The 26,385-nt window shown below is 40.0% G+C and overlaps 1 protein-coding gene across 21 annotated transcripts in view; it reads right to left on the bottom strand.

The window, feature by feature from the left end:
* ELAVL2 (ELAV like RNA binding protein 2) overlaps positions 1–26,385 on the bottom strand; it is a 111,506-nt gene that overhangs the window by 58,979 nt on the left and 26,142 nt on the right. For 2 of the 21 annotated variants that reach the window (XM_074533597.1, XM_074533600.1), the window contains exons 1-2: positions 22,125–25,855; positions 21,797–21,917 (exon numbers count right to left, since the gene is read on the bottom strand). The exons of 11 other annotated variants lie outside the window; for them this stretch is intronic. The gene's annotated coding sequence lies outside the window, so the exon portion shown is untranslated. Of the gene's footprint in view, positions 1–21,796; positions 25,860–26,385 lie in introns of those variants that run through there. 8 more of the 21 variants (XM_074533591.1, XM_074533594.1, XM_074533593.1 and 5 more) reach the window with 5 other exon arrangements.

Here is a 26,385-nt window from a genome sequence, read left to right as displayed (position 1 = left end):
ACAGCGCAACTAAGAACAAAAAACCACAGGCATACCAATCACCCACTTCTAGAAATGAAGTTGTAGTCAGGATAAAAATTTGAAAGGAGTTAGTTCATCTGAAGTACTACATTGTCTCACAGCCATAAAGCCAGGAGTTCTCCTTCACACTGCAAGTAATGCTTTCCACCAATTTCTTCAACAAAGACCAGGACCTCTAAGGCCAGCAACCCTGGTATTAACAACTCACACATCTCTGACTCAAAGATCAAAATTGTGTTTCATTATACAAATACAATATTAGAGAAGACATGACTGGTAGGCTATTTTTAAACCAACAAGTCAAAGAGGATTTTTATCTACTTAATTCTCTCTACAGACATTTTATACTATTCTGTATTAAATGTAGCTTTCAGTCAATGCTCAACTTCTGGCCTTCAAAAGTTTATTCTTTGTTTTGATTTTTGGTAAAATACTAGAAAAGTTCCTAAAAGCATCAATAAAAAAAAAAAAGAATTTAAGCTCTCCTTACTGCATAAATACTGTACAAAATGCACAGTCACATGTAACTTGCACGTGAGTTCTGCAAAACCATTTCTCAGATAAAAGACGTCCAAGTGCCCAGGGTTAGCTGAATTACACCTCTTTTACTCTATGAAGACAGAGCACATCAGGACTAGCTGCCTAAGGAGTAAGTTATTTCAATTTCTCCTGAAGAAGCCACAGCCCATAACTTGAACAGGTGCATGCCTCACTGGGTTAAGAACTGTCTGGATGGCCCGGCCCAGAGAGGGCAGAGGAGCCGGTGCAGGGTCAGGACAGTAAGTTTTATGAGGGGCGGATGAAGGAGTTCTGGTTTATCCAGGAGAAAAGCAGGCTCAGGGGAGACCTTACCACTCTTAACTACCTGTAAAGTGACTGTAGCCAGGCGGGGGTCAGTCTCTTCCTCGCAACCAGAAAAAGGACAAGACAAAATGGCCTGAAGTTGGGCCAGAAGAAAGTTCAGGTTGGACATCAGAAGGAAATGCTTCACTGAAAGGATTGTTATCCATTGGAATAGGCTGCTCAGGGAGGTGGTGGAGTTCACAATTGCTGCAAGAGCTCAAAAAATGACTAGATATAGCACTCAGTGCTACAGTTTAGTTGACATGGTCATGTCTGGTCAAAGGCTGGACTCAACCTTGGAGGCCTTTTCCAACCTTAACAAGTCTAAGAACTTGTAGAAAAGAAATATTTAAAGAACACTGGTTCTTGTGACTGCCAAAGTTCATTTAACCATACCAAAGTTCCGGAGTCTCATGTTGAAAAGACTTCTTAGAAGAAGTCAGTGCATGGAAAGGTTGAAAAAGTTAAAGTCACAGATTTTAATGTCACTTGATCTAAAATCTATGACACTGGAAGAGTCAAGGGCAAAGGGAGGCTAAGACTGGGATACCACACAAGTAAAAAAGAGCAGCATTCTGACACTGAGGACCTGCCATCAAGCATGACCTGACTGACTATGAAAAGGGCTTTTCATATAGTAATTTTTCCCACTTGCAAGAAGTGGACTATTGGTAAATTATCTCCCAAACTTACTGCAAATTCAAAGAAGAAAAATACCATAGACTAAATATACTTATTATAACCTCTGCAACACAAGCGTGTGCGAGTTTAGAGTTTGCTTTCTTTACTAACACATCTTGAAAGGACATGAAACTGCTCTGTAAGAATTATTTTATTTGTATACAACAGCTTACTGAAAAATGGACTCAACATAAGCACTTATCAAATATATCAATTTCTCTTTTTTATCTCAGCTATGACTAAACTACCTGCAGAACAAAAAGAAGAACTGCTGAAGTAAGGTTTGGCACGCGTGTCTCCGAATATCCTCCACCAAGCCTACAAAACCTCAGTAGGTTGCTAGAAGGGTAAACAGCTGTAACAGGAAGGCTTGAAACAAATATAGACAAGTGTTAGTCTTAATTTGCTGCTTTTTACACTAGTGTAACATCAATTTATTTATTCAGTTTGTTTTTGACAGAGATGGAAAATACACTCCATAGAGAGAAGAACACAGAATACTGCTGTAACCATCTCTATTAAATTCAGAGAAAATAACTCCCTTTTCTTCAACATCTTTGGACAATGACAGCAGCTCTCATTTAAAGCCATATGACAACTTCACTTAGATAACAGCTAAAAATGTTTAGGCACAGAAAGTGCTTAAACACAGAAAGGTTCTCAACTAGCAGAGGCTGTCCTCACAATAAAGACATCCCATATGGCAACTATTTTTAGACTGTTAAGTATCAGAGGTTAGACAAATCACATGGTTGTCTCCAAACTACCAGTTCCTCAGCTGATTTTTATCTCTCACATAAAGAAAAAGCAATTTGGGACAATTTTTAAAACTAAACATGTTAAATTTGAAAACTGTGACACCTTCTGAGTTTGTTTAGCTTCCATAATTACCTATTTTTTCCAGTAAAGGCCTGAAAAGAAAGCAAGCCTGTAACTTTTGACAAAAATACCTAGAACATTCAAAGCAGATCCGCTGAGTTCACTTAACCTGGCTCTAATTCACTGCAGCTGCATCTAATGAACCACGAAGAAAAGCTTATTACTGCAGTAAGTGACAGAGCTCAGTGGCTGAACACTCTCCAAGCTTCCAGCATCGTTCAGCTGGCTGTTCTCAGCACTGGCTACTGAACGACCTGTGAAGTGTAGCTAAGCATACAAAACCAACAGACAATACCACCTCCCCTGCCTTTGTAATTTTCAGGGTGCTTTATCAAGAGGGTATCAGGTAGGGTATGCTACCAGATCCTTTCAAACAGTCAGCTTCTGGCAGAGAATGTCTGCATTCATTGATCCTTGAAGTACTCACCTGCTTTAAACACCGAATAAGACTTACAGAGTTCTTGTAATGATAACTCATACACAGACTTTGGCATAGGAGTATGCAACCTGCCACATGGGAGACAGGAGAACACCCTCAGCTGCCTGAAAGACCTTCAATCTCGTCTTTACAACTAGTGACTGCAGGTGATCTAAAAATCTGAGGTCTTAATGCAACTTGGCTAAATATCAGTTAAAAACAGACCCACGCATTACCTCTACATACTCGCACAAAAATAATTCAGAGATCCCCCCAAAGAATTCTATCAAAGTTTTATTTAAAATGAGCAAATGAGTACAGTACACAGGAAGTCTCAGTGACATTACTAAACTCAAGCTTAGTTCTCTAAATTCCCTTCTCTAAAAGGGAATGTCGCCTTTGATATACTAGTATGTTTAAGCTCATATTTTAAGGCCATGGTTTCATGAGGAACTTCATCCATATCCTTCTGCAAAATTTCATGTGTACTTTTCCATGAGTAAGTTTTCTAGTCTCAAAAAGAACATTATCCAAAATAAATAAATCAAAATGCATAATGAGTAACCTGAAGCATTAACTATTAAGTTAAATGCATTTGGTTCACATTCTTCCTCTTATGTCAGAAAGGAGAGAGGGAAGTGAGGGATGTGGTGCAGAAGCCTCAAAAGCCACAATGTTTTCAGCTTTGACTAAGACAGATTCATACCAGGTGCATCAAAAAGCACTGTCTAAGAAAAAAAAACAGTAAGATTAAAGGTCTCCCTTCCAATTCTGGTAACAGAAAAGTGACACACTGAAAACAAGAAACTTCACTAATTTACTCAACAGCTACACTCCCATTTCAGAAGTATGTAGAACACATGTAAAGACTCCCAAGCACACGGGAGAAACAATGACAGAGAAAAATAATTTTGTTCCAGGAAGTTAATGACTTTTTTTGTTTGTGCAACAGCACAGAGAGTGTTGAGCTTTCTACCTCATTTATCAAAGAAAATGTACAATTAAGTAACATTCTTAAGTAAACCCTTCAGAAGGAAGGCAGGTAAACCTCAAGGAAAAGAGGTATATTAACCACACATCAAGTTCTAACACAAAGCAGGCACTGCCTTTAAATAGCCTTCCAGAGGAAGAAATACTAACAGGGATTTTGGAAATACCTCAGTATGCCCAAGCACTACAGGCTAAAATTAGAAAGAACGTTTCCGGCAGAATTTCTGTTATATTTCTCTTCCCCTTTAATTCTTTCACACACTGCCAAAACCACTTAATTCATAGAGAATTTCAGAAAAGACAAATGCTTAGTGATGTCTTTCCCCACAGCTGATTTACAACACAGGTACCAACTATTTCTCCCCCTACCACTCCCACAGGGTCCCAAAACCAACAAAAGCATCAAGTCAGAAACAGTCTCTAAACAGTAACTCAAAAAACTAATATAAAATGGCAGAGGAGGAAAAAAATCCACAAAAACAATTCTTATTCCCAGTATTTTAAAAAACATTAAGTGGGGCAGTCTCCCCAGTGTCACACCAGCTTGTTAGATTCTATTTTGCTTATGCAAAATACAGATTGTTATATTTCCCTACAGAATCCACTACAGTAATTGGATTAGCTATACAGACCAACACTATTAGCAAGGCTCTTCTCTGAGGCACCAAGAAGTGGTGTAACTCTTAAGGTAAATTTCTGCATTTATTAAGACAAGGCACAGAAAAGAAGCAGCAAGAATTTTTCAAGAGACCTAAGAAAGCAGTGAGTGGTCGAGGTAATTCAGCAGGCAGAGAGGGTGCACTTGAAAAGCAAGTGGAGAAAAGTGGCATCAATTGTTTTGCAAGCCTATCACAATTGGATCACCTGATCCAGAATAAATTGTGCCAGTGTAAACTGACCTAGCAGATTCTGTTCACCTCAGGGAGCAACCTGCTTCTGGGACTGCTTGTTCCTTCTGGTTTTTAGCCAAGTGTTTGTGATTCAGTGATTGAACAGCACGTAACCATGGGATCTCGGGAGTTCATCAGGGAGGTAAACACTCTTACTACCACCTCCATGAAACAAACTCCTTCACCCCATGAAGCTGCGTCTCCCAAACACTCATGCTGCACAAGACTACAAACCAGAAAGAATATGAGTCAAGTTTTTCTAGCAAAACACAGGTGCTCCTGAAACCTTAAAAATAAAGGAACTGAAGCCTCAGCAACTTAGCATTTTATTGTAAATGGATGCATCAAGGAGCAGAAAAGGAGGATATCTCAAATAAAAATTGACATAAAATGTTAAAGCACATAAATACAACCCAAATAATAAGAAGAAATCAACAAAAGCTTCATCAGCTTGCTGGGAGCCCTCTACTACACAAAACCTTGACTTCCAAACCTTTCATATTTGAAAGCTTCATTTACATTTTTCAATAAAGCTACGAGCTATCAACCCTTACAACCTGCTCTAACTGGGTGCATCTGAACAGCTTCCAGAGGAAATGGCTTCTATACATACAGTACACATCCTGACATCGTCAGTGCTACTGAGTGGCTAATCAAATCACCTAGATTTGACTATTTGTCCTGTTTGGAAACCCCAACTACATGCCATACTTTTCTTCCTTCCTTTTGGAGACCTTTCTAAACTTATCACATCAATTTTATATTCTTACTAAATGAGAAAAAGACTAATGTCCTAGTAAGGAACAACTCTAATGCGTAACTCCTGCAAAAAAGTGGAATTCAGCAAGCTTGTGGGGTGTTTGTTGGGGGGTTGGGTTCTTTTTGTTGCTGGTTTTTTGTTTCTTGTTGCTGCTATTGTTGACAGCTGAATTTGAGCTATTAGAGAAGAATAAAGAATCTACACACAGAACACAGTCAAGAGACTTTTCACTTGCAAGCCTGATTTTGCCGACCCTGCCATGCTTCAAATTCCGTAGCTGCTCCAGCAATTACATGTGCTGTTTCCCACAAGTTTTCCAAAGCTGACATTCAGCTCAGTAAGGCATCACGACACTATCCTCAGAACACCTGATCACCTAAACCACAGACTCACACAATGATCTCTCAGGGTTGGAGACCACTGGGTCCAAGTGCCCCTCTCAAACAGGGCTAACTAGAGCCAGCTGCCCAGGAGCACGTCCAGAGAGCTTCTGAGCATCTCTGACATAGGATACTCCACCACCTCTGCTTCATTCCAAAAATGTCAGCACAGAAATCTACCTCAACAGCTTGAAAGAGAGCAAGATCTGGAAGTATGTCAATGGATGTGAAATCCTATCCATTATAAGGTGGGAGGTGATCCTTCCCATGTATTCAGCCCTAGTTGAAGCTGGGGCTTCATGTGGAAGGTTGGGTCGAGTACTGGCTTTCTCAGTAGAAGGCAGACAAGGAGCTATCAGAAAGGGTCCATCAGAGGCCACAAGGGTGATCTGAGGTCTGAAGCATCTCCTCATGAGGAGAGACTGCAGGCGCTGGGCCTGTCCAGTCTGGAGCAGAGAAGACAGAGGGGATCTCATTAATGCATAAAAATATCTCAAAAGGGGGGTGCCAAGAGGATGGTGCCAGACTCTTTTCAGCATGCCCGAACGTATAATGACAAGCAATGGCTATAACCTAAACTACAAGAAGTTCCAACCCAACATGAGGAAGAACTTCCTTACATTGAGGGTGGCAGAACATGGGAACAGGCTGCTCAGGGAAGCATGAAGACATTCCAAACTCACCTGGACACACTCCTGTGTCACCTGCTCTACGTAACCCTGCCTTGGCAAGGGGTTGGGACTGGACTGAATCCAGAGGTCTCTTCCAACACTAACTGTTCCGAGATTCCCTAAGATACTATTAGCTGCTACCTTAGCACCTTACTAAAGTTTACATAATTTTAAGAATGCAATCCAACATACTCAACCCTCCACTATCACTCCCCAACTACTTCACCATTAGAGTATTTTGTTCAATTTTTGAAGAGCTAGTAACTCAAGGAGACTGTTGCTAGGTTTAAGTGAGAAGTAATTTTCTAACTTTTTGTTATGGGTGAAAATAATTTCAAACACTTCCCTGTCATGAAAACTAGACCATTACCCACTTTTAAGGTTTAGCAAAGTCCAGAATAACAGAACAGCAATCACCATGACCTACTTGCAAGGGACCTCTATCCGAAAGATGGGCAGAATATAGACGGATCTGATTTCAGGTGTCAGCAATGCAAAATCCAAGATACCCAAGATGTTATGTTCAACTTTACTAACACATTTGTCCAACAATCTCATTTCTCCTCAGACTGAGTGCTGTAAAAGCCCTTCTTCTACTGCTGTCACACAGATCTCCATTGTGCCTAGGGCACTGTGCTAAGCGTCACAGCTTGATAATGACCCCTCCTTGTTGTTAGGAGGCACTCTCAGGTGAAATATTCAGGTTGCAGTTCTCTTTTGCCTTTTCATACCAATAATCCCTGACATCTCACCTGCAACTGTAAACAAAACAAAAAGGCAACTCATTCTACTTAAGATTTCACAAGTCCAACTCTGTATCATGTTTGCTCAAATATGAAAAACTTCAAATTTGACAGAGTTAACCAGCAGCTATCTACAGGCATCAAAAGTTACTCATAATTACCAGCATCATCAGTTTTATGTCTCAAATCTATGGCAAACCATTTGCTTCCTGACGCCGCTCCAATAAGCCTCTGGCACAAAATATTCTGCAACAGACAAGCTATTTCTTCAAGTAGGTTTCCTTTAATCTTTCATACACAAGTACCAACAATCTCCTCAAATTCTAAGCAGATAAACTGTCACATAAGAGACTTGTAAAAGCTCCTCTTTACTCTCTGTGGAAAAAAAAAAAATCTCACTTTAAGAGCAGTTGTTTTCATACAGAAACAACTGGAGTACAAAAAAATAACACCAACACCAAGTCCAGATCTACCAGACACCCAGCCTGCTGTCCAACCTATTACCCGGTGCCTGAAAAGAAACTTAACCTTAAAAAAAAAAAAAAAAAAAGAAAAAAAAAAAGAAAAGAAACCCAAACATGCCAGGGTATGTCACACATGCTACACTATCCAATCAGTTAATTAAGTCAGTTTTTAGAGTCGGTTTGATGTATCAAAAAGTCCAGTAGCACTCAAGTGTGTTTATATTGAATTTTTTTCAATCCATTGCCTCACTAAGTTAAACACTCACCTTCCCCCTCAGCACAATCTGTCATACAGGGGTAACACTGTCTCACAACCAGGAAATCTCACATAATGAATGATTCAAACTTAGTGAAAGCGTTAATGGGCATAAGGCACAAAATAGTAACTTTTGTTTAGCTCATAACACTTCATTTCTGTACAGATTGCCAAAGTGATTTTCATTCTGTTTTCTATTTTTTGCATCTGCTCAGCTCAACTGGTACACAGGACTCAAAATTTTGGAACAGAGTAAAGTTATTTAAACACTGACAACCTAAAACAGACGGCCAGTTCTCCTCTGAGCTTAACACTTAAGAGTCACAAAAGTCTGGATATGCTCACTGGACCTGTTTTCCTGAAGCTCTAAGTCTAGTAGACTTACTCTGAAAGACTACCCTAACATAGGTTCAACCCATCTTCTACTTTTCATCATCACCTTTTCATCACTATCGAAATAGATACCAGACATTTGCTGTTTCTTGTATTCAAAAAAAAACCTATTTCAATCAAAACCTGTTGAAGCACAGGAGTTCCTATCTGCATCACAAAAGCTAAGCTGGCCATCACCAGGAGAGCAGAGCACCATCACATGTAAAGGCTAATTGGGAAGATAAATGCTGTAACTGCAAACATCCTCCCCTTCACACAGCTTTATATACCAAGCAGGATATGGTCTGGAATATCCCTTTGGTCAGTTTGGGTCAACTGTCCTGGTGGTATCTTCCCCCCCAGCCTCCTCACCAGCATGGCAGTACTTGTGTTCTGCACAAGTACAAAAGTACTGCTCCATACTCACCACTGCAAAGAAAACTAACTCTATCCCAACCAAAACCAGCTGTTTACCCTTCTAGCAACCTACGTTCACACAGTAATAGCCCAGAAACCATGGTATTTTCTACAAAGCCTACACAGAGATATAAAGATACTTCTATCATCATGCCTTTGGTGTACTGTACCATTTTCTTCCACTCCCCTCCCAATGGCTAAACTTGTCAAAATAGAGTGGGATGCCATCCAGAGGGACCCAGGCAAGGTCAAAGTGGGAATCTCATGAGATTTAACAATACCAAGATATAAGAACAAGCACAAGGTGAGACATCTGGATCACAGCAAGTCCATGTATCAGCACAGGCTGGGGGATGACCAAATCAGGAGCAGCCCTGTGAGAAGAATTTGTGGGTGCTGGCGGGTGAGAGGCTGGGCATGACCCAGCCAGGGGCACTCCCAGCCCAGAGAGCCAAACGTGTCCTGGGCTGCATCCAGAGCAGCGTGGGCAGCAGGGCAGGGAGGGGATTCTGCTCCACCTGGAACCTGCATCCAGCTCTGGGCTCCCAGCACAGGAACAACACAGACCTGTCAGAATAACTTCAGACAAGGGCCACACAATCTGTCAGAGGAATGGAGGGAGGACCTCTCCTACAAAGACCAGGAGAACTGGGACTGCTCAGCCTAGAAAAAAGGCAGCTTTGGAGTGATCTAACTGCAGCTTTCCAATACTTAGAAGAAGCCTACTACTGTAAAAGAGTACACAACCATGCACTCTATACCACATCAGGTCTCCAGCTATAGACTAACATCCTACAGAAGAAACAAAAGAAAGATGGAGAGGGACTTTTTGCAGGGCAAGTAGTGACAAGACAAGGGTAAATGGCTTCAAACTGAAAGAGTAGGTTCAGATTAGATATTAGGAAGAAAACCATTACAGTGAGGGTGGTGAAGCACTGGAACAAGTCGCCCAGAGTTGTGAATGCCCCATCCCTGCAGTGCTCAAGGCCAGGCTACACTGAGCAACTTGGTATAGTGGTAAGCGTCCCTGCACATGGAAGGGGGGTTACATCAACGTGACCTCTAAGTACATTCCAACTCAAACCACATTATGGTTTTTACAGGGGTGACTTTGACAAGTACTACAAAACCTTCTTGCTGAGCTCAACGACTTGTGGAAGTTTATTTCTAGTCTCATCAGTAGTATTTTTGTCCTTTATATAGAATTAAGTTAATTTAGGATGATAAAATGCTTGAGTTTGTCAAAAATAGAGGAGTGATACTAGAGCACTGGCTCAGAAAAGATATCTAGCTATTTCTGTAACAAGAAAATTACTTGTGCCTTTAGTATTATCTGTAATTTTTACCAGTACATCTGTTCACAGACAGAAAATCATAATGTAACATCCTCGATGTCAAACACAACTAGGAAAGGTAAATGCCAGCATGCAGACAAAATTTTCAAGCCATATTAAAAATCAGTATTTCTTTCATCAAGCTCTTAACTAAAATACAAACTTATGAAAAGAAACAGCCATCTCTCTATAAAAGAGCCACATAGTATAATTTCAGGCTCCACTGTAATTCAAGCAGTGTTGCAAGCAGATTGAAACTCCAAGGATTATGTTAGCAGTAAAGCCTGAACACAGTGGAAATGAGCTTCTCTAACAAGCTTATGCAGATAGAAGATCTCTTACCCTCAAAAGATGCTCAGTTAAAGGCTGCAAAAATGATGAGAAGACAGCTTGGCAAAAATATTCCCTGAGATTCAACAATAACTTTGCCCTGGATTGCCAAGCAAGTTGTATTCCATTTGCCATCTGTATGGCAGTTGTCTTCTGTTAAGTAGGCAGTTTTCCTTATCTCTTCCACACCCTATCCCTCCTCTAGGGGGACATCTGCTGATAACAGGCTATTGAATGCCACTGCATGACTGATAAGAACTACAGCATCCCATTTTAAAACACTCTGCCCAGAGGGAAGAGCCAAACATTCCTACCCAGATATAATCTTGAGATTCTGGAACACCTGCACAGCTTCTCCACTGGATTTCCCAGAGAAACAGCTGCCTCTTCCAGTGGATCTTCAGAGGAAGACTACACCATTTCTACAGGAAAACTGCTACAACAGAACCACACCTGACACTCCAGGAGGACTGCAGCCACAATTCCAACTGGACTGCCACCAACACCCTGACCAACAGGGTGTCAGGTTGTGTTTATTACTGGTCTACTGCATTGCTTATATTTTTATGTTCTTCCCTAATAAAGAACTGTTATTCCTGGTCCCGTATTTCTGCCTGAGAACCACCCTTAATTTCAAATTTAAAACAATTTGAAGGGGGAGAGAAGGGGTTTACATTTTTCCATTTCAGGGGAGGCTCCTGCCTTCCTTAGCACACACCTGTCTTTCCAAAACAAGACAGCCTTCTATTGTATCAGACAACAAGACTAGTACAGATTCACTCAGCTATCAATTCTTCACCATTTTGGTAGAGGATGCTGCTGATGACAACACATTTTACTCCTCCTCTGAACCACACTTGTTGAGTTTTTTTCCCCTCTATCTAAACAACTGTTTAAATAGTGCAGTCTTTCCACTAAAGATCTGAGATCAAAATCAAACTCTAGACATATTTGATGGTTAATTGCTTACTGACAAGGTGAAAAATAACTTCATGTAGATCAACCAAGCACATTTTTTAGGCAAGTTCTCAAAACAATAACTTAGCTGGTACTGCACATCCAAAGCTTTTTCAAAACCAGATCACTAGTAAGTATTGCATGCCTGTCACACAACTCACAATAAGGAAAGTCAATAACAAATAAAACACTGATTTAAAAGAGTACACAACCATGCACGTGTACCACATAAGTCTCCAACTATAGCCTAACATCCTACAGAAGAAACAAAAAGGAGTAAATACTTACGGTGCAACACTATTTGCATATCCAAGTTGCATCTTTTATCTAAGAGTAGTTAATATCCTTGTGTTTAGATGAAAAGCATGTTAATTTTTCAGTATATCTCAGAAATTTATTTGCAATCTTTTTGTTAAGAGTGTGAAAAGCACAACTAAAACCAGCCAGTCACAAAAACTTTTAACAATCAAGCACCTATACCTTAATACAGAGGGATGACAAATAATTCTGTCCATTTTTCTAAACTGCTAGCAAACTGATTGATTACACAGTATGTACTTGAAAACTGCTGAAGTTAATTCAACTTACCAGCATTGCTAGATACATGTCAGGTTCAGAAAGCTGTCTGGAAAAGCAAGGCAGAAGAAAGGGTACACAAAATGTGGGCCTTCTGCTGAATGGGGCAGAGAATCTGGTGACAACAGACATGGAAGAAGCTGAGTTTGCCTACCTTTAGCCTTGATCTTTACTGGTAAGACCAATATAAATACCAGATGGAGGGGAGTAAAGAAGGTTAGGACACTTTTTTTAGAGGTATCCAGTGTCAGAACAACATATGTTTAAACAAATGAGAACTTATTCCCCCAGCTGCGAACACTGACAAGCTCAGAACAACATCCACAGAGAACACAGACCCTCAAGCCAGAGTAGGAGACACCCAAACCCAACTGGACATTGTTTGGGGCAGCCTGCTCTAGGCTGACCCTGCCTTAAACTAAGGACTGAACTAGAGTATCTCCTGAAGTGCCTGCCAATCTAAATCATTTGTCTTTAATATACATTAAGTACCTTTGATAGCTTTTAATATATTAAAAAAGCTAATGTATGCAGTAGAGGGCTGTTAACCACTAGCATCAGCTCCAGTCAATGAGAACAGCACTGAACACAAAAACAGTACATCACATCTGTGTCCTGTTTTCCTGCAACTAGAGAAAGATATTTTCAGAGGTTTCCATGCTGTCCTGTTATTTCACCTGTAATGACAAACAGTGTTCACTTGTATCATATTTTATTAATATTCAAAAGCATTTGCAGGTACTGGAATACATTATGGTACACCTACACATCAACTTTTACCTTCCACAATTCTGGCAACAGCAATACTGCTCAACAGGCAAGATAAGGCAATGAGAAAAAGCAGAATAGAGCCTTAAGGAATACCCAGGACCTTACTTCTCTGACCAAGGTACTTGTAGTAATTTTTTGGTTTAGCATTTTTTATTTTTAGCCAATTTTCCAACTAGCATTGTGATATAATGCATATGAATGTTGGGATAAAAAGATAATGTATCTTCCATGCATCCTGTGGATGGACTGATACCTTTAAAATGACCTTTAGAGAAAGCACTAACTTATAGTAAAACAAAGGATATACTTGTGTTAAACCATTAACCAACATAAACAAACTAAGAATTAAACAAAAGGCTCCAGAAAAGCTACCTGGCAAACCAGCATTCTACTTCTAAAATCAGCTCAGTACTGCTGCTTATGAACTCATTATATTACAACTGTTTGTAGTTTTCCACTTAACATGCAATTCCATCCTTCAGTTTATCTGATGAAAGACATTTTAGAACATGGATCAGAACAGAGTGCTCAAGAGTACATAAAGCATTCCACTTATGCTCAGGAGAATGCCCTGTTTTTTCCTAAAAAGTCCCACTTTCCCCTCAAGCTTATAGATCTGCCACTGTTACCAGCATAAATAGGAAAGCAAATGCAAAAACTGTGTCAAGACAACACTTCTTTCAAAGGAGTCCTGCCAACACCACCTTCATTTTCTAAGGAAATCAATGCAAATATAACAGATTACCAGACTTAGCAATTAGCAACAAAGTTTGGAAAAAAAAGCTTTATGCTTCCAAACTTTTGATAAAGATTCAACTCCTTGAATATCGAGTAGGTATACCTCCCCAGTTCTTTTCTGACATTTCTACCACAGTCCACCTCCTCAAGGCTGTTTCTGACAGCTTCTTTATCAACCACAGACAGACAAGATGTGACATGCTTTTACAGGGGCTTCAGAACTGAATTCTTCAAGGCTCAGGAACAGCTGTATGCAAGCTATAAAAAGAAGTGCAAACACACACGGGAATGAACTGAAGCAGAAGCAAACTGCCTCCAACAGCAACTGTTGCATGATCCATTGTGCAGGTTCATCATCACTGTTCTGGCTTTCTAGAATTTTTCCCCAGCACACATCAGATCTTGCCTATGTAGTTATTCATCAGTCTCCACAGACAGCTTCTGAAAGCACTGTTTTACAGCCCTGTTATACTGGAATAATTCCATGGTCACTATGCCCATCCGCTTAATCCTTTCTTGTTCAGAGCACCTGTTAGACTGAGTACACTTGTTTTTTTCTGTTACAGCCACCTCTTCAGTGCGGGAGCTACAAGCACTTCTGACTTTATTTGCCTGTTGATTGTAGTTTTGCTTCGATCCACCACCCTCCATCCTGATGGATGTCATAATTTTAAAACACTGCTACAAAATGATAAAAAAGGAAAAGACTGGAAACAGCCCAGTAATACCACCGAAGTCAGACATCTCCTAATTACTTCTAGCTTAAGATCTACAACCTGACCTTCACCAAATACCTATACCAAAAAATATATGTCTATTTATAGACCCATACCAAGAAGCAAATAATTAAAATTGAACAAATCAAACATGGTGCTTAATTCTGCTGGTAATTCAATGCACTCATTTTTTGCATACAATATGGTTTTGCTATGTCACAAGGAGGCATGAAGAACAAAGCAGAAACAGTCATGCAACATAACCAGTGGCTCTGGCTTTTGTAGCCTTACCAGTGTCTTGCTGGCTTAGTAAATGTTGGAGGAGAAACAACATATACCAGAACAAGCCACAACTATTCACAAGAGGCCACCTCTGCTTCTGGGAGCTCCACAGAGCGGGTCAGGCGCACGAGAGAACACCATCACCACTGCATATTCCACTTATTCATTCATCTTGCATTAATTCAGTAGAAGATATATATGAAAAAATGAAGACAACTGATAGCTTAACATGAACAACAGTAGCTTATTAAAAGTATATGCAGGATCAATAATTTTCTCATTGGTAGAAGGCCCCACAGCAAACACAGTCACCTGAAGTCCTCACAGGTCCTATTTTCATCTCCAAAGTTGACAGTGTGACATATAAGCTTGACAACTTCAAAAAACACCTGCTACCTGCTTCTCCCAAAAAAGAGTGGGAAACATGCAAAATCCTAGGGTCACCTACAACCCATGCTAACACAACCCATTTTGTGCCCAAGTATGTGCGATATGGAGAAAGAAGGTAAGAAAACACAGATTTGTGTTTTTACATCATTTCCAAAAACACTACTGTTACACAGCAGTAGTATTGCTGATTTCAAGGGAGAATACACTTAGTTTAAGCAAATTTCATAATAATTTTTTTTCAAAGCAGGAAAATACTGAATAGCCAGCAAAAGGCTGTGCTCTGGCTATACCTATACAGTACAGTAAGTCATAAGCACTTACTAATCATAAAAAAACAAAGCAGTTCCAGGAAAATATACTGCAAGTAACTGTCACGAAGTGTGCTTTTAGAGAAAGAGCTACAGAGATTGCCAGCTGCTTGCCATCAAGAGCATGCCAAGTCACTCTCTCCTTAATATATTGATGCCATTATCCTTGTTTGCTACAGAAATGGACTTTGAGAAGAGGCTGTTTTTAATTAAGTTGTAAAGTTATTACATCTCACTGGACTGAAAAGATGCTTAAAAATTCATGCCGGCATGTCTAGAAGAGGGTGATCAAGTACTTGTTTTATACAGTTCCTTCTTGATGTTACTTGGAAAGGATGAGATTGGAGATCTCTCCTAGATATTAATGAGGAGCCTCTGTGGCAGAACAATCTCAACATTTGGTCACAGAAGAAGCATTAACTAAGGACAAGCAAGAGTTTCATCTGACTACCACGCAACTGGAGGTTTTATCCTGCCCTACAGTATCAGTCTCTATCCAAGCTCCTGAAGTTTCTTTTGTACTTGTCCATGACTGGATTCAGCAGCTTGCACAGACAGAACAAGCTTCTTCAATGCATCGCTCACACATTTTATTTGCATAGTTGGATGTTTGCTAGCCCCACCACTATCTGTTTGGTCACTCCAATGCATCAAAATGACTCACAGGATTAAATCCTGGGCAATAAGCTTCTCCTGAGAAAAGCAAGAACCAGAAAGAGAAAGAAAACAAGACTTTGTAACTAATTGTGCTAGGCCCAAACCATTAACTGAAGGTAGTCATCAAAGATGTGAGGCTGGACCACAGTGGGTCACCTTGTCCAGCCTCTCTACTCTGGTAGTTTCATCCTAGAGCCCTGCTGCACCGGATTGCATGATTGCATACAGACAGCTCTTGAGAATATGTGAGGGAGACTCCGTAACTTCTCTGGACAGCCTGTTCAGCACAGCCACCTGCTCAGTAAATAAGTTCTTACTTAGGTGGAACTTGCTGTGCATTGATTTCTGGCCATTGCCTCTTGTCCTACTGCTTTGCACCACAACCTAGCTCTGATCTCTTGACACCATCCTTCAGGTACTCATAGACACTGATGGAGTCCCCCCTCAGATGTCTCTTCTTGAGGCTGAAGAGGCCCAGCTCCCTCAGCCTTTCCCTGTAAGAGAGATGCTCCAGTCCCTAAATCATCTTTGTCATCCTCCACTGTACCCGCTCCAGGACCTTCATGTGTCTCTTGTACTGAGGAGCCCAGCATTCCAGGTGAGGCTGCAGCAGGGCTGAGTAGAGGGGCAGGGTCACCTGCCTCAGCCTGCTGGCACTGCTCTTCATGATGCAGCCCAGGATGTCACCGGCCTTCCTGGCCACCAGGGCACTGCTGCCTCATGGAGCGCTTGTTGTCCACCGGGACCCCCAGCTCCTTCTCCACAGAGCTGCTTCCCAGCAGGTCACCCCCAGGCTGTGCTGGTGCCTGGGGTTGTTCCTCCCCAGCTGCAGGACCCTGCACTTGCCTTGGCTGAATTTCAGCAGGTTCCTCTGTGCCCATCTCTCCAGGCTGCTGAGGTCCCTCTGAAGGGCTGCACAGCCCTCTGGGCTATCGGCCACTGCTCCCAGCTTTGTGCTGTCAGTGAAATTGCTGAGGAGGCCTCTGCCCTTCATCCAAGTCACTGATGGGTAAATTACACAAGACTGGGCCCGCTCTTGGTGGGAGACACCAGTAGGGACAGGCCTCCAAATAGAGCCTGTGCCGCTGGTTAAAATCCTCTGGGATAGCACTGCAATGGCTAGTTGCTAGCAGTCCCACATGAGCAATTTTAGATTGACTTAATTCCTCCAATTTAAGGAAAAAAATTTCTTGTTCATCTTACCATACATTTCAAGAATCTACCATGACTACATAAGACAGCAACCATTATGGGTTTGATTCATGGACAGTCCAAACTGCTACGTGGCAAAAATGGTCATGAGGCAGAATGCCCTAGAAGTGCAAGACTCTCAACACCAAGCTGTATGGAGTGGCTGACACATAGGGATGGTCAGAACACTGTAACAGACTGCCTGCAGAGGTGAGAGATGTCTCATTCCTGAAAATATTCAAGCTCAGATTAGGTGGGACTCAGAGCAAACTGAAGATGCCCCTCCTCTTTTCAGGAGAGTTGGACTACATGACCAATAAAGGTCCCTTCAAGCCCAAACGGTCCTATGATCCCTATTTTTCAATGCCTTTAGAGGTCACTCACATTACTTCACTCAAAGGACAGCAGGCAGAGAAGAACACTTAAGTATGAAGGTGAAGAACATTAAAAAAAACCTGATGTTCAGTCATGTTTTCCAATCCTCTGCACCCCCACAGGTAGTTAGCTGGTTTTCATGACCACTACTATTTACCCCACAGAAGGCATAAGCTGCTGAAACACACACTGCATTCCTTTCTACCTCCAAGGTCCAATAGAATCGTTCATATCTGAGGCAAAACAATTTTGAAGCAAAGTGGAGTACACACAGAAAAAGGGCAGTTAGAAATTATTAAAATAAATGAGCCAGAAGCAATACCTTAACTATTTACTATCCTCACCCTCTCTGCTATCACTTCCTTTTCATGGCCTGGAGTTCCTTCCTAATCCTCCTAAGAACACCCAGTATACTATACCACAGAACAATGGACAGCAAATCAGGTACTGTTGATAAAAACAAGTTGTGATCAATTGGTCACATATTGCTAATTGGGAAAAATGCATGCCTTTCACAAATTACTGTGCACAGAAGTATGTGACAAAAACATAATTGCTAAAATAGTTTTAGACAAAGGTATTACATTTTTTGTTGCCATACAGAAGTACCTCTTGCACAAAAGCACATATATGTACCTAGTCCTTTGCCTTCTCTCTTGAAGTTACCATTCAACTATATAATGCCACAGTCACTTCCAGAAATCAGGAAGCTAGAAATGCAGAAGCAATGTGGGTAAACAGGGATATTAAAGTCTAACACAACATAAAATGTATCAGACTGATACTGCTCCATGAACAGGCTTACTTCAATCTTTACAGCCATTTTCTATCTCCTGATTCACAAGCCACATCTTCCCATTTTTCATCTCCTTTCAAGGCACATTTTTTTCTCCTACTCTATCAAAAGGTGTCCTAACAGGCAAAGAAAGCTATTACCTGCACCAAGGCACCCTGATCCACAGGACATCATACAGCCTGTCTCTGAAAAGTCTAAATAAGGCCAAAAGTCAGACGTGCTCTCCTAGAGGTGTGCCCAAAACAACCTTTGTCATTGGAACCAATATTCACATTAAAAAAATCCCAAACAAAAACAAACCAAACACCCCCAACAACAACAACACTTCCTGAACAAAACCAAAAAAAACCACAAACCCACAAAAAAACTGAAACCAAACAAAAGCCAGAAAACCTCACATCTAAACTGTTATATAAGCAACAACTTTGAGTATCTTCTATTTGACACAGATTGGGCCACTGCTGGGCAGTAACTTATTATATCTCACCTCTTAAACAGAGTGGCCATCACTTACATCATCATACTAAACATTCCAGTTGTCAAAGGACTGTCATTTGGCCCAGAACTGCCCTTAAGGATTTTCCGAAAAGCCTTCTGACACCTGCTGCTCTCAAGTGGTTCATGCAAAGGTACATACTTTTAGCTCCCAGAGAACTCTTGAGACTACTTTAAACTCTAAATGTGTGTGCCCTCTAGGCTGATCCCCATTAGGAAGACAAGTTTTGACAAGCCAACAAGTTTTGATAAGCCAACTTGCATAGAGGAAAAGACAACAAAATTATTTTCTCTCAAAGAACAGCATCATACAACTCCTAAGAATTAGTAAAAATTTAGGTCTACAACCATTGATGAGAAAGTTTGTTGAAAAAGTGCTGACTGATGATATGCTCTAAGTGTAAAGTAGACTCATAAGGGCAACATATAGTAGCTAGTAATATTATTTGTCCAATTACTATCCCAAATACCTAAAGACTGAAGAACTGGAAGAGTGTCAAAGCTGTGTTACAACTGTGCATTAAACTGTTAAAACTGTGCAAACCACTGAATTTCACCTAGAAATGCACTTATAAGAACAGCCAGTAGTTGCTCACTCTGCTGATGTTTCTGGCTCAACCACAGCTGAGCTTATTGCTTTTTTTTTTTTTTTTGTAAGACCCAAACTCTGCCATACCTCCGTTCTCTTTCCAGTAAATACATTTTGTTTTATTGGCAAAAGTGGTAGACAGATGAGTCATTTGAGTCAGTAGGAACTTCAGATCATCTCTAGTTCCAACCCCCATCCACAGCAAGATCAGCCATGTGGTGAGATTGCTCAGGCCTTTATATGTATGGGCTGAATACTCTCCAAGAAGGCAAACAACACCACACACACTGCCCAGCAGGTCTTGTGGAAAGAAAAGCTCTCCCTCACACCCTGTCTCTATGGCCCAATTCAGCCCACTGCCCACCAGGGCTCAGGGCTTTCTGTCCCTAGCCTTGCTGGCATCGCTGCCAGCTCTGTTGAGTTTTCAAACAACATTTAAAGTTACATAGAGTCAAGCATACCTTAGACAGATCAGAAGGCTCATTAGCTTTATTAATTCATAAATTTGGGTAACAAGCAAAATTTCAGCATCACTCAAACTATTCATATTGCTTTCAGATACAAAAGGTACTTTCATCTCTTTGCTACATCCACAACACTTTTCATGTTTCTTGAAACTGAGGCTCTTATTACCATTTATTAATTGTGCTGTACAATTTCCATATTTCCTTAAGAAGAATTAACTAACTCTTCAGTCCATACACATGAAGCTGCCCACTCAGTATCATGCCGTTCCTGAGTGTACCATTTCACATCCTTTTGTGTAGGTCAATGTGAAATCCTGCTTGCATGTACCGTGTTTGATAGCAGTTTACTCACAGTTATTCTAATTTGGACTGAATGAATACCACATGTCTACAGCTCTTCCTAATACCCTGACAAGCAGAGTTTTTGAGATGTATGCAGACAAAAAACAACACAGCCATCTTAGGTCAAGCAAGTTACGAAAAGATACATAAATTTTAAAAGGGCGAGTCAACAGGATGACAGCTACAATTAGATGGTCATTAATTTTCAGTATTTTAATAATTGAGCAAGTAGTACCAGCAGCCACAAAAATTAGGTCTCTGATCTTGGACACTCCTTCAGAACACATAAAGATTACTCAAGACTCATATGCAGAAACCTAAGCTAAACCTGATACTGCACATTATAGTTAAAAAAAAGACCCAAACCAAAAACCTTCTGTAAAAAGTATCAACTCATTTTCTGTTCTCGTCCATTCCTTCAAGCAGGAAACCTGATGCATGCAATCATTCTATGAAATTAACTCCAAAGACAAACAATTTGACTTAGGACTTCTTCAGGAACATTGACATTCCTCATTTCAGAACACGTAAAAATGCTCAAAACAAGTAATCCTCACTCCACCTGGTTTCACAACATACAGCATTTGTGAAGATCGAGGAAACTGCAACCACAAAAGAAAAACAGGTTTATTTTTGCCACAGCAAAAGTCTGCAGTATCTACTCCTTTTGTAACAGCTAGTTCTACACTTCTAACATTACCAAACTTGCACAGAAAATTGCTGTTGATTCACAGAATGGTCTAGATTGGAAGCAATCTTCAAATCATCTAGTTCCAACACCTGTGCCATCAGCAGTGGTATCTTCCACTAGATTAGGTTGCTTAAAGCTTTGAATGTGTCATCTCAGTTATACCATTCAACATAGAAACAGTCACCATCTCAAAAACATGAAACTTTCAACACAAGAAAAGAAAACCTACAGCCCCATTATAATTTCAGCACGATGGCTAGTTTTATATCGCTCAGCTGCACTGGTTCAGAGGAACTTCACAACAAGAACCACTTTTCTTATAAAAATAGCCTTTAGCAAAAGACAAGCATAACTCCATTTAATTTTCTTTCAGTTTGCTCAACTGTTACAGAAAAAAATTCAGCTACTCAGTTGGTTAATGAGGCTGTAATTCTCATCTTGCCTACCAACAGCTCAACCATGGATACAGTCCAAGGCAAGTGCTATTGCTATGCCAAGTTTCACAGTTTAGCTATCTGAATGCAAAAGCAGCTTCTACAGTCGTCTTCACTTTATGCAGTTCACTTTGTCAGCAGTTTTCCAGCTCCCTTCAGAATGGGTGCTCTGGCCAGATTAGCAATAGCGGTTTTAGGTCAGGACCTCAATTTGGGCTTGTAGCTCAAGGTACAAGCACATAAAAATTAAAAATTCAAACTCATTAATACACTAATTTCTTCTCTACTTCACGCATGCAGTACAAGCATAGCCTGCTACAAGCAGCATATGGTGTTTTAGAGTTATGACTTTAGTTTTCCCTCTTTTGGAAACAGAAAGCAGCTTCTAATGCTTATTTGGGTGGAAATGGACTACACCAGGATGTCTGATGAAATTTCCACACGTGTTACTAGAGGCAAAAATAATATCCTTAATTACAATTATAGCAGGTACTAGGATCTTAGGATTTAAATTTAAAATATTTAAAAGCCTTTTTTAAATCAACTGTGATATGTAACCTGTAAGTGCTCACCTCTAGGTATGCTTGCAGGATCAAGACTGAAGATGAACAGCAGATACAGAAAATTTAAATAAATCCCAAGATCTTGCTCCACCTTCAAACTGGGCTGGGTTGATGCATATGAAACTTAATGCTAATGGATAATAAAAACAGAGGCCACAGCATTAATTTTCCAGCATTTCAAGACGACAAACACAATGGATGGCACTGAAACAAAGACTTCATTACAAAAATAAAACGGAAACAAAGTTCATATGCTACCATTGCTGCAATATATTGCCCATTTCAGTGCAATGGCTACATATGCATATGCTCAAAGGAACTTCAGAAATCAAAATACCCCATTAACAGCCTTCTCCTCTGCCAAGACAGATGGCCACAATACCGACTCTTCTGCATCCATCTTCATTTCTCTATTAAAGAGAAACACTCTTTACTAGACCAGAGATGTAAGGGACCACCTTCTCCTCCTACTCCTCACCACTTTGCACACACTTCCCAAAGGTCACCTGGAACAGTGGTACAAGGAACCTTAACTACTTCTGTAGGTAAACAAGTACATCTTCACCCCACTTGTTCCATGAACTATCAAAAACTATCTCACCATTCAGTACATCTTTCTCCAAAGATGTGGCTCAAGTCCAGGCACAGCTGTTCCTGCAGCATGTAAGTGGTAAGACCATAACTTCCACAGTGCATTCAGAAAATAAGTTAATCTCAACTAAGATTTGGAGAAGTTCTCCACCTTGGTACTGAAACTAAAAATCACATGCCACAAACACAAAACTAGAAGCAGCAAGCTTATAAGGCCAAGTTTGAAGAGTGCCCTTTTTCTGCTGTCTATATATTTAATTAATAAATTTTGATATCCACCACACCAAGTCTAACTCAGGGAACCATTTCTTTAAGGTGTTTTAGAGTTATATTATTAACATCAGGTACTACCATAACATACATCATTAGACCATTTTATTTACATTAAGGTATTTTAACAGCAAGTTTTCCCATAACATTACACAGAAACAGGCTCTTGGATACCACGGCAAACTGTCCAAATCCCAGTATATTGAGAGACAAGTCTAAGCACAAGACTCTCAGAAGCAGATTTATCCCTAAAGAAACTCAGGTACCATGAACGTGAATATTTGGACTGTATCTACTACTCATTTAGGAACTAGAGACAAAGCCAGCTCAAGAAGTCCATTTCAAATGTTTATTCCCCATGACAGCCAGGTACAGCCTGAATAACTGCAAAACCCACTCAAATCTCTACCTCATCATGCCAATGCAGCTAGATGGAAATGGCAGAATATCTAAACTATCTTCTGACCTGACTCCTCTACCTCCTTCCAAGTAATATTGCATAAATTTTCATCAATATACACAAGCAACAGGCAATTAAAAAAAACAACACAGAAAAGGTGACTTCAATCACTCCTTCTGGTACGCAATTCTACTTCTGAAAAAATATGTAATAACAGTATTGCAAAACACAATCAGCAGGGACACTTCTGGTAGAGAAGTTCTATTTACATTACCTTTCCCATTCCATGTCTGAATCTCCTTCTCTCAACCCTTATAAGAAAAAGTGACTAAGGCATTTGCCTCTAAATACTTATTTGAATTTTCAAGAGAAATTCTGTTCACCCATTCTGTAAAACAAATCCTACTAACTTCTTTTCTGACATCAAGATTTAAGGCACAGAAGAACATCAGTACTCCAGCAATCACTCAATGGCAGTTTCATTCCATAAAAACACATAAAGCGTATTCAGCTAAATCAGAGTAAGGACTTAGCTAAATAAACTCATCCAAAGCATGAAAACAAATGCAGCCAGCAGACTTACAGAAAGGCTGCTCAACACATCACAGCGAATATAACAGGATACCCTGAGCACTCCTTCCTACCTCTGTGTAGACTGTCTCACAATGTATTTCAATGCTAAAGTGTTCCCTCTTTTGCCAGTACTTAGGTAGTAAGTACTCATAAGACTGCATATGCACGATTTACAGTATGTTATGGCAATTCAGTTACCTTCCATTGTATAATGCTTTCCTTCTATCTCTATTCCACACTCACCTGAAGAACTAGAGTCTTACATCCTTAACACAATCCTTGTTTTATTACCTCGGTATTTTCTAGCTTCTGCATCATTTGGGCAGCCACAGTGGCTTTATGTGGATATACCTGTTCCTTTGCTAACTGCAGCAAATCAAGACACTCATTCTTGCAACATCTTGCAACTTCCTCTACACTAAGAATCTCTGCAGTTTCTGATCAGCAGCTGGACTATTTGAGCCATCAGCAGTATCACAACTGTGTGAGGGAATGAACAATTGGTATCACCAATGTTTTATGTGAATTTCAAGACAGCCTAAAATTATTCTTATTCTGATCCTTGGCTGGCATGCTCACACATTTAAACACCTAACTCTCATCCCCACTTTCATCAAGAAACCACAGCTTTTTTCAAACCTTCATCACATTGGGACTTACTATGACTACCAAAACAAATTAAAACCCCTGTTGCTTAAGTACAGGAGTACCACAAGGCTCAGAAAGAACAGAAAACAGTGCGACGTTAGTTTGATCTCTATCTGGAAAACTTCAAAATTTGTTCCTAAAATTCACAATTTTCAAACACATGTACGTAAGATCTTCCCATTACAGTTTTCCACATTATGTAATTACTGCTCTTAAAACTTCACATATTTTGCCAGCCAAGTCAAATTTAGACTGTGAGCTACTTCAAAAATTTAACATGGCATTAGAATTTTTAAGTCAATTTCTGAGAAAGCATACTTCAGATTTCTGCCATGAGCTGTTTTCTCTTTTGCCTAATTTTAAAGCTGAAAACCTGCAGTCCATTTAAAACACTAACTACTAAAGCCAAGTGTTTCACTGAGGTCATCTTTCCAAGATCTACTTATTGCAGAGCTGTAGGTCAGAAAGTCTGTGTGAAACACATGCTCTTCTTCCAAATACACTGAAGACCAACTAGCAATTAGGTCTCTTATCACAGATTTTGCTAGATTTAGCATTGCATTTAGCTGTTCTATAAGCATTAGATGCAAGGAGACCCTACAAACCAAAAACAATTCTTACTGAGCAAAAGCAGCTTGCTCAGAATTGTCTGAGCTTCAGTGGGAATCATTCAAAAAGCCTACTTGTGTTTTTCAGCCACCAGAGACTCGCAGTATGACTCTCAGAATTTCAATATGGATTAGGCAACAAAACATCTTGCTCCGACCCACCAGCTGTAGTAGCTAAAACTTACAAATTGTCTTATGCCAGCTTCTCCACAACTAATCCTTCTGAGTGCATCAAATTAGGTAGATTTTATACAGCCAAGATCAAAAAAACATGTAGCAGCTTCCCTCAGAAATGGAACTACAGATGTCAAAACACAAAAACACCATCAGCTAATCCTGCTGGACAGTGTCATGATTTTTCAATTGATTTGGGGGCTGTCAGAAAAAGAAATCTGTGCGCTAAAGCAACATTCTCACACTTCTCAAATGTTAGCAACAGCTGGTAACACTGACTGCCCTCTGAAGGCACTAGCATCTATCAGAGAAGCATTTCAGCAAAAGTGAAGATGGCATTAAAGCAATATTGAAATGTATATTCATCACAAATTGAGCCTATCCATTAGCTCACAATCGGCTCTATTGCTATGAAGAACATCACTGGCCACAAATATAATCAAAAGCCATTACGTTGTAAGACAAAGAGTTTTACCTATAAAAGCACCATTTCTGCATTGCTATTACAAGACATGGGCTTGTGCTTGCATCCTTGTACTATTTTTAACTGCTAACTCTACATATGCAGGAGCATTGACTTATTTTACGAAGCACAAGAAAGCTGAACTATACCTTAGGCTTTTAGAACAGGACATCTATTTCCTACCTAGTCCCCAACTAAAACATACTTAGCTCTGTCTCTCAAAAATTCTATCTATCTTGGAATTATAAGGACTTCCATAGAATTCAGCTTGAGCCTTCACTGTAGGTTGAATACTGTCATCTAGAAACCTGGACCATACTCTGTAAGGTTTTTTGTCTTGTCTTTTTTTTTTTTTTTTTTTTTTTTTACCTAGATCACCTAGCTCAGTCTTAACTATGCTAGTTCACAATTTTTGGAAATGCAGTAGGTAAATCTTTCCCTCCCATTTAAAAAAGAGCAATTAAAAGGAATGCAGGAAAAAGAATAAAAATCAATGTCACATTAATATGATACAGTTGCAATAAATTTACTTGCAGGAATAATACACTACCATGATTACCTAATAAAAGCAAAATATTTATGTAAATGTAAGCATATTTAAGACATACCCACTGCAAAGACTAAATAAATTAAAAATCTCTACTGCACATGGAAAAGATCAACCACTACACCACAATAAAACCACATAAAATAAAGACACCTATTGCTGAAGCAGAAATAGCAATGTGAGGACAACCAGAAGACATTTGGAAGGAGCATTAAAGATGTGCTTCATCAGATTTGAATACATCTGATAAAATTCCTTAGCAGTTTCAATGTCATTAGTATGTCCTCAATAATCCTCAATAATATATCACAGTAAAAACTTCAA

Source organism: Zonotrichia albicollis, chromosome Z (genome assembly GCF_047830755.1).
Source record: "Zonotrichia albicollis isolate bZonAlb1 chromosome Z, bZonAlb1.hap1, whole genome shotgun sequence".
Taxonomy (NCBI): Eukaryota; Metazoa; Chordata; class Aves; order Passeriformes; family Passerellidae; genus Zonotrichia; species Zonotrichia albicollis.
The sequence above is the reverse complement of the archived record's forward strand: the minus strand, read 5'-3'. Positions and strand labels throughout refer to the sequence as shown.